Genomic DNA, 9,858 nt, shown 5'->3' with positions numbered 1-9,858 from the left:
TCCTTAACAACATTTTTTACAGATTTTGACCATAGGGTTAGCAAAAATTGAACTAAAAGAGTAGACAACTTCAAATGAGTTAGGAATCAATCAATTCTAAGCAAATAATATTTGAATTTGGAGGCTGCTTGGAAAGCAAGGCCCCTAATCCAGTTTTACTTGACACATAGAAAACAAGTCAAAATCAACGCAGAATGTGACATCACACATGGAAAACAAAAATGTGAATAACAATATTTTGAAACTTGAAAAAATGAAAATTGGTGATTTTATTTTACAAGTAATGTAAAAATACAGACTAAACATTACAGGCTAAACATTCTACAATAATTTGATTGAAGATTAATCTATATTGTTTAAAATTCATTTTCTATTAATTAAAAATAAGTTTCTCACCTAAAAATTTAAATAATCTACTTTTGACTATTTTTGAAAATTAAAAAAAAATTGACTTTATTAGTTGAAGACCCATCTCTTTGGTTGAAAATTTAACTATAAAAAATCCTATTTAATTTAAATTGAACTGTTTCTCATTTAAATTAAAAATATTCATTGGTTGATATAACAACTATTAGGTTTTTCGTTTAGAATTCCGCTTTTGTGATTCAATTCCACTGGTTTTGTTTTAAAATTAAATTTTTGTTGGTTGAAGTATCAACCACTACATTTTTGTTGAGATTTAATATATTTTGATTAAAAATTCAACTACTTGCTTGAAAATTCAACTACTTAATTGAAAGTTAAACTTCTTTGTTACAAATTCAAAATTATTAGTTAAAGTTTAATCTTTTTTGTTTCAGAATGCGACCAATTGGTTAAAAACTCATATTTGAGGGTTAAAAATTTAACTATTTGGTTAAAAATTCAACTATTATGTTGATTGTAAGTTTAACTATATTTGGTTTTTAATGCAACTGTTATATTCAACTGTTATATTGAAAATCAGAAAATCCCTAAAGCTCTCTACTCTGCTGACACTGTTCATTATGCATTTCTTATCAACTATTTGCGCCGCCACACTTTTCTGTCATGACATACCACATTAGCTTTCTTCACATCCATACATTTTCTTATGTAAGGTCTTGTATTTTTTTTTTACTTTTTATATCTTTTCGTCTTAGGGTCTGATTCAAACATTTCTCTTTCTTTCTTCGGTCTACCTCTGGGCACGTCATCATTTACTTTACTTGGATATACTTATGTTTCGTAATTCTTTTTTCTTTAATCCTCTCAATATGCCCAAACTATCTCAACAAATTTCTTTAATTCTTGTCAAACTGTGTCTCCTGTATAGTATAGTGTAGACTGTAGAGTGTAGACTGTAGAGTATAGGTGTAGAGGAGACCCTGTTTGACAAGAATGGAATAAATGAGGAGAGGATTCTCAAGGAATGTGGTGTAGGGTCTCATTACGGACTATTTCTCTTATTATTTTAACGAATACAGTGCACAGGTATTGCGTGTCCACTGCGTTAATTTTACTTTTATCCATTTTTTGCTACATTTTCAGGTCTCGATATCGTACAGCACAGTGGGTACAAGACTACAAGTATAGAATTGTATATCACAATTTTATCTTTATTTGATATAATTAAAAAATAATAAGAAAGATGTTGCTTTGCCATGCTTTTATTCCTATACAAATATTTTTGTATTTATTTTTTCGAATAGTCTGTAATTTACTTTATTTGCAGCTTTTTTGTTTCGGAAGGAAGCGGATTATACAAAGGTTTATATAATTAGAAAATATTTTCTTCCTAAAGTGCAATTTTATTTCTTTACAATTTTTGCTTTAATAAATATCGTATTGTTTCGAGTATTAAATTATCAATAATAAAAATCCAATGTGATTTACAATATCTGCTGTAAGCTTGGCTTATATAGATTGTGGACCATAATACGGTTCGTATTCTCTGATGCATAGGAGCGTTTATGCTAATTCTGGGTGAAGATACCTATACCTGAGTAGCACCCAGTCTTCCTGCATTTTAATTGTTCCCCATATTACCTACCAACTAAGGATGTCATTCAGAATGGTCCATCTATTCTAACTTTTCTACCTAGAGATGGCCAGACTCGAGAAATTCAAAGGGATGCATACGTGACTCTTTGTCCTTATCCCTAACTTTTGGACAAACGTGTTGACCGTCATTATAGAGATTTAAAAAATCACATGAAAAGGACAGTTGACTTTTAACGGCTAGAGTTACATATTCTCTCTACCTGGAAGAATTTAGCACGACTCGCCACACTCGCCTGCAGATGCTCGTGGAGGATGGATGGGTTAAACTTCCGAAAAACGCATATCTGCAATTAATTTCAAATTCCGTATGTCCATGTACTTTGAAGCGATGAGAGCTAAAATTTTCATGACCAAAACTAGGGAAACACCATAAAAGTCATGGTTTTTAGAATTTATCTCGTCCAGTAAAAAAATGTTGGAAAAGATTTGTGGCGAAAGTTGTAAATCCAATTAAAAAATATATTTTATATTTATACACTTTTTCTGCCAGATTGATGGTGCAAAACATGGAAACCCAGAAAAGTCATGGTTTTTCGAATTTATCTCTGTTTATACAAAAAATGTAAGAAATTTTTTTGAATACATTAGAATATAATAAATAAGTTAGTTAAATAGAGTCGTTAGAAAGGGGTAGGGTTTTTTTCCAAAATGATTTCTCTGATAGCGGGAAGGCACCCTTCCCGCTACCACGATACCTTGGAAAATTTTAGGGGTTTGATCGAAATTATTTCTGTGACCAGAGATAAGAGAACATTCCCGCCTGCACGAGATGTTGGAAAAGGGAAGGGATGAGACTTACATTATTTCTTTGACCAGTGACAGTGGTGTCTTCTCGACTCATCGACAGGTTGGAAAAAGGTTGGGGTTTGACCAATATTATTTCTGTGATGATTCACAAGGGTGCCTTGCTTTCCACGAGACTTTGGAAAGGTGTAGGGATGTGACCTACATTTTTTGCATTGGCCGAAATAAATTCTAGAATCCATGACTTTTATGGGTTTTCCATGGTTTTCATCATGAAATTCAAATTTCCGGGTATTTTCACTATCAGATTCGTAACCAGCGCGCCAAAATACATAGTAATATACAGTTTTCAATTAATTACAGTTATGCGATTTTCGGAAATGCACATTTTTTTCTTGATTGGATGAAATTCATGAGTGTCATTTGATTATTTTTCTCATTATTCTATTGGAAATTAAAATTCTAAGAATAAATCCTCAATTAAATCTTCACGCAGAAAGAACAACCGTAGAATTTACAGGGTGTTACCTCTACATTTAAATCAGTGAAAATCCTTATTTATTTTGTGAAACTATACCCATTTTAGTGAGATTGCGTTATTAATTAGTGAAGATTCTTATGATTTGACTCAGTGACCCTTAGGGGCCACAATAAATTACGTTACGAATTTTGGGCATTTTTGCCTATAAGTAACGTATATGTTTGCTAAACATGATTTTACGTTTATTCTGCGTTGTTTTCACGTTTCTAGTGAGATCAGTTATAAAAGTTATAAATCAATATTAATTTTAAATATTGAAATATCAGACTTCACAGCGCGAAATGCTTTTAAGATGGGGGAAAGAGGTTGGGGGTTTCACGAAAGTTGAATATGAAATTTTCTAAATTCATAATGTTTCAAGGCTTGTTAACTGCCAAATAGTTGTAATTTCAAGAAAAGATACTAATTTTCAAATACATATTCCAAATGTCAATCAAATAGTTAAATTTTCAAAACAATAAAATCTACTTTTTTCGAAGATAGTTGAATTTTGAACAAAAAAGATCATTTTCAACCATGAAAGATGAATTTGTGATCCAAAAGAACAATATATAAAGAAAATAGTTGTATTTTCCACCAAAAAGGATAAATTAAACAAAATAGTTGAATTTTCATCCAAATAATTAAATTTTAAACAATATAGTTCATTTTTTTATGAAATAATTAAAATTTTAACCCAATACATGAAATTTCAAATATGAAAATTAACTTTGTACCAAAAAGAGAATCTTTAACAAAATACATTAGTTTTTAACCAAATAGTTCAATTTTAGTTGAATGTTTTTTCAATGTATATTTTAATTTTATATTGTTATATTAATAATGATTGTGCATGAACATCAAACGATACAATATTAAATATTGAAACAGTACTTTCAAAACAAAACGCAGCAGTGCTTTTTGATGTTTAATTCAGTGTCTCGTTAACTTAAGACAACTTTAAAGAGCAAGAAAAATATAAAATTTAATTAATATTAGTATATAAGTATAGTATCCTTATGATTAAACAAAAATGAAAGAGGTTAGATAAGTGAAGGGAACTTAGTAGAAGCATATAATAAAAAAGAAGCATTAATTACAGGAAAGCAAAACAGTGTTCTCAAAAATTTTAATATTAAAATTAATATAATTTTATAAAATCGTTAATATATAATAAAATTGAATTTATCATTACAATTTTAATAATTTGTGAAAATTAAAAAAAAAATTGTTGTCATAAAATAATTGTTAAACCAATAGGACAAGACCTAATATATAATTATACAATAAAAAAATTAATTTTGACATTATTAAATCGAATAGCGCTGTTAGTTTGTACGTATCTCGCATTTTTAAACCATTTAAAAATGAAAAATTTACGATGGAATTTTAGAGAATTTTGGAGCCAATAAAATATGTCTTGAAAAAATGGTACTAACATGCCTTTGTGAAAAAAGCTTTCAAGTATAAGTTCAAATTTATTTATTTATTATTTATTATTATTTATCATATATGCACGCTGCTACCGTCCTTGCGCCGTGACTCTGGCTCCTCTCGCGATTTTCCATTTGGGAATAGGTGGATTCTGACTTTAATTGATTGCAAGTTAACTGATTGTCTTCACTTGTATAATTTTGTGTGTGTCTTCTCTACTGTAAATTCTTATATAGGTTTCTTATATAGGATCCTACATAGAATTCAACATGTTTCACCTATAGGTGCCACCTATACGAAATGACCTAGGATCCTATATAGGTTCCTGTATATAACACTCCCTAATAAGGTACATAATGGTAACTAACTAATAGTACCTCAAGGCACCTAATGGTACGTATGTCACTAGGTGCTCCTGGAGGACCAAAAAAACTTCTGCGCAGCCGTAGGTGCCATAGAATACTACTGCGTATCTGGATATGGTCCCATACAGAAACATATACAGGATCCTATATAGGATCCTATGTAGGTTCCTGTATAGGAACCTATATAGGAATTTATCAAAAATTCTGAAAAGTTCGATGATGTGGGGCACATAAAAAGCATTTTTATTCAATCTTATATATGTTTTTAATTAACTTTAGTTTTCCTATAGATTTTACAGATTTATACATCAAAACGTTCGGTAATGTTAACTTTACAGTTGGCAAAGTTTAAATGTAGACAGTGTATAGTCCCGAAAGTATGAGGGAGTTAGAAAAAAAATATCATATGAAAAATATTAGACTAGTCGTCCTGAATTTCGGGACGAGACACTTTATTACATTTAACAATTTGGTAATATCAGTCTCAACAGAAAATGTTAAAGAATTATAAAGCAAGAAGTCAATCATCCATTTGATTGAACATTAGAAAATATCACTAATTCAGAGTTATAGAGAGAGTATTGAAATTTTTTCACGTATTCCACTATTACTTATAAAGTTTAATTATTGTCCTAGTCCAAAATAACCTGAATATAGAGATCGCTTTCTCATACAAAGATTTTTGTTGTTGTCAATGTTTGGATTTTTGAAAAAAGTGAGAAAATAATATGAAATAAGTGATTTTACAGTATACTTATATCCTAATTTCTAATGCACTTATATACAATCCCTTATTCTGTCTTAGATAGGTTTTTCTAGAAACCGATAGAATTCAATTTTTTTCCTTTGGAATATATTCTTCCTCAAAATGATTGCGGACATTCCTATACATAGAAAAAAACTATGGATTTAATTTTGTTTCAAGTAATTTTCTCACAGACTCACTTTGAACTTCAGTTATGTTCGTTCTCTTGGTCAATGTAAAGACTGAAAAAAACAATTATATTGCTTTCAATATTCGCATTGTTCAATATAAAAAATTATAGTTCAATTTTGTTTCAATACGTTTTGGCGTAGTTTCTTTGTTTACACTGAAACTATGTTTTTCTGTGCATACCTATAGTAAGGTACCATCTCTCTTAGGATCATGTCCAGACAAGAAAATTGGGATTTCCCCGCAGTCATATCATGAATGGCAAGATTTATCACTTAAGTGTCCGTCTGGACTTTGGATCCAGAGAGTTTGAAGATCTGAGAATCTTGAAGATTACATCAGCAGGCATCTTCTTGTGGTGTCTTCTTTCTATTCTACTACCGGGCACGACCGTTCATTATCCTTATATAAACTCATTGGCATTATGGAGTGAGGCTCTTTCACAATTACTCATGTTGGCAGGTTCAGCGACGACCTTAGTTTTCATCTTGGACTCTTGGTCGTACTTACACTTTCCTTAATCTTAATTGATACTGCACCATCAAAAATAGGCGTGGTTAAGGCCTTACCCGTTAGAAATTAAAACTAATCCCTTTTGATGTTTGAATTTAAGGCTCAATAGAGTTTCACAACAGTTTACAGACTGTTGGGTTCAGTATAAATAAAAGATTGTGCTCAGATTCTTGTCACAACCTGCGAATGCTCCATTATAGTTTAAAACTATCTCTGAAGATTTTTTTATATTATAAATCGTTTTAGAATGATATTCCGTGAAGATATGCAACTTGAATCTATTTTTTGAAAGATTTAAATTATGAAAGGTTATAGATATAAATGAATAATAAATTCAGAGAGTATGGAACTGGTGGTAAAGTTCTGAGATGGTACACAAAGAAGATATGGATGATCTCTATAGGAAATTAGGTTATGGAAATAAAACTGCGGCATATAATTTAACATAAGTTTGACTTTATTCAAAGAGGACTTTGGAAAGCACATCTTTTTGTATCGAATTCTGATCTGAACAAACTAGAGATTACACATTCACACCAGCCCTCTTAGGGACGACGACATTTGACCTGTTCGGCCCTGCCTTTGGTTCTGCTTCACTTCTAAGAAAAAAGAGCCGTCATTCAGCCATTCAATCCGCCCTCAAAATATAATGATTAGTTTTTAAATTACTCCACATATTCTTTGAAATAAACCAACAATCTCTATGCAGAAAATGAAGCTAAGGTCTACTACAGGCAAATTGGTTGGAATTAAATGATAATATTTCAGCATCATGTCTATAATTGAGAATTCGAGTCGATAATACACCAAAATCTCGCTTTAAGTTCAGTGTCGGGTGTTGCCTTCAAATAGCCTTGGACTGATTTCGGGGGGATCGAAACCCCCTGAGAAAATGCGTGGGCAAGCAGTTTTAGGAAGGCCCGCGAGATCGGGGTGACTGAAAGCGAGAGTTTGGTGTATATTAAAAGATCTAAAGTAAGGTTTGCTGATAATTCTTTAATTTATGCAATACTTGGGAGATATGTTGATGAAGTATTTCGCCAGAACCGCATTTTAGTCACCCGCGCTGCTGGTCCACACAGTTTCGTAGGGGAGGGGAGAGTTTATGTTTCTATTCCTCCGATTTATTTATAAGGTCAGTGTGAGGCAAACCACGACACTGGAACTAAATTGAAAGTTGGGTGTTTTTTTAATGTAAAAGAATGAAGAGAACAAGAAGACGAGGCGGTGGAGGATGAAGAAAAGTAAGAAAATTGAAAAGAGAAAGAAGTTCGAGCAGAGCAAATAGTGGAAGAAAGAGAGGTGGTTTTTAGGGGGAAGAGGAGAAGGATATCCGAAAGTATGAATAAGAGTAAGCCAATGTTCGTCAAAATTAAATCAATGCATTGGAAAGACAAAACATTAAAATAAACATTAAGGCAGCAGATAAAACCCTGAATCAGGTAAAAGAAAAGCGTAGAATTTTATTCCAAATATATATTTTCTGTATAGAATTATAGTATAATGTTCAGTAAGTTGTCATATTTCCTATAAAATTTGAGTGAGTCCGACGAATTTTGTAGTAAAATATATTTGAAGTAATAAGAACGAAAAGAGCATTGAGATATGATATTGGAAGTGAAAAAGAAGCTCCAAAAGAAGTGAATTGTTCATTGGAAAATAAGATTTAAGATAATAGCTATAATATTTTTTTTCAAATTGTATATTCCATAAAAATGGTGTATATTGTGATCACGAGGCAATAAGGAACAGCGGCGCATATATTTGTGTTTAATACAAGCTAAACATTTAATAATTGAAATAAGTCATTGATTATTGCGTAAAATAATTTTTTTTTCTTTGAAATTTAAATTAATTACATTTGATAAAATGTAGATAAGATAAAAAGGAGTATTACCGACATATTAAGATAAAGTTTTTAGAAAAATAAGAATATTAATTTTTCCAATACCCACGTGGAAAATGCGACTTTGTTGGCTGGATTATGGACGGAAAATGACCGATTTCTCGACCATTTTCCGCGGCAATGGGAAAAGAAGAGCAAATCGATGAGAAATGTAAAAAGCGTGGGTGAAGTACTTTGTCAACACTTTTGACGTTGCTCACTGTGGACAAAGTACTTTGCCTACGTTTTTCTGAAATGAGTGTAGAAGTAGTAGAATAATAATTATATGAGAACAATTATTTTTTCATCTACCTATCCCTGCGACAAATCATCGTTTTCGAGTTTTTCAATGATCTCGAAAATTTATCATTTCACCCTCTCTAAACTGGCCACCAAAATCTTATATCCCACGTGGTCATGGGAAAAAGTATCGTGTGCAACTAGTGGACAGAATAGGTAATTTCGAATGAGTGTGATATCCGTACTCGCTTTCGGCTCGTGAGGATAACCTCCCACCTTTCCCACTCGTTGAAGAATATACTATTATGCGTTTATTGTCCAGTGACAAATATTAATTAATTCATGTGAAAGAGCAGAATTCTTCCGTTTTCAGGAAATATCCAAAAATATAATTATTCTTTGCCAAAATCTTGTTATATTCAATTTTAAAAAATCTTTTTAAATTCCTCAAACGATTCAATATTTTCAGTGAATTGCACTTCGCATTTAGTGAACAACATCTGATGTATTTAGTTACATTTAAAAGAATTTAGAAAATTATTCGTAAGGAATATTATGTAATTCATAGTAACTTTAAACAATAAATAACATCATTTTATATAACTAAGGGTGTTCTTATGAGAAAAGAAGAAGTATTCGTCGAAAAGGAATACCTTCGATAGTATGTGGTTTATGATCGGTTGCTCATTTCACGACTTTGTCGAATTCAGTCTGAGGTATCGGTGGTGGTTTTTTGAGGTTTGGAAATCCAAAAGAATTACATAGATACGGAACATTCAAGATTTATAGAAAAGAAATTTCCTAGGAACGAAGAAAGCAAACAGCAATCATAAGACCATGGATAACAATCATAATAGTGCGTATAATTCATTGAAAATTTCCCTCCGTTGGGTGTCGTTTACTGATAGCTGAAAAAAAGAAAGACAAAGTTTACATTGATTTCAGATGAAAAATTCACTGCAACAAAAATTAACCTTGCCGCATAAATTTTACATTAGTCGAAGATAATTTCCGATTTTTAACCTTTCCAGGATACTCTTTTGCCTTATAATCGCTTCATTTTAATTCGAGATGTAGCGAGAATTGCAATGCCAGCGCTATCTATCGTCGTTTAACTTCATTAAATTGGGTAGAACTGGGGATTCCCGCCTGTCAGTTGCTCTTTGCTAAATAATGCTAAATAAGTTCTAATGCATCTACA

The sequence above is a fragment of the Belonocnema kinseyi genome, chromosome 3 (genome assembly GCF_010883055.1).
Source record: "Belonocnema kinseyi isolate 2016_QV_RU_SX_M_011 chromosome 3, B_treatae_v1, whole genome shotgun sequence".
Classification (NCBI taxonomy): Eukaryota; Metazoa; Arthropoda; class Insecta; order Hymenoptera; family Cynipidae; genus Belonocnema; species Belonocnema kinseyi.
This window is presented reverse-complemented; position numbering follows the sequence as displayed.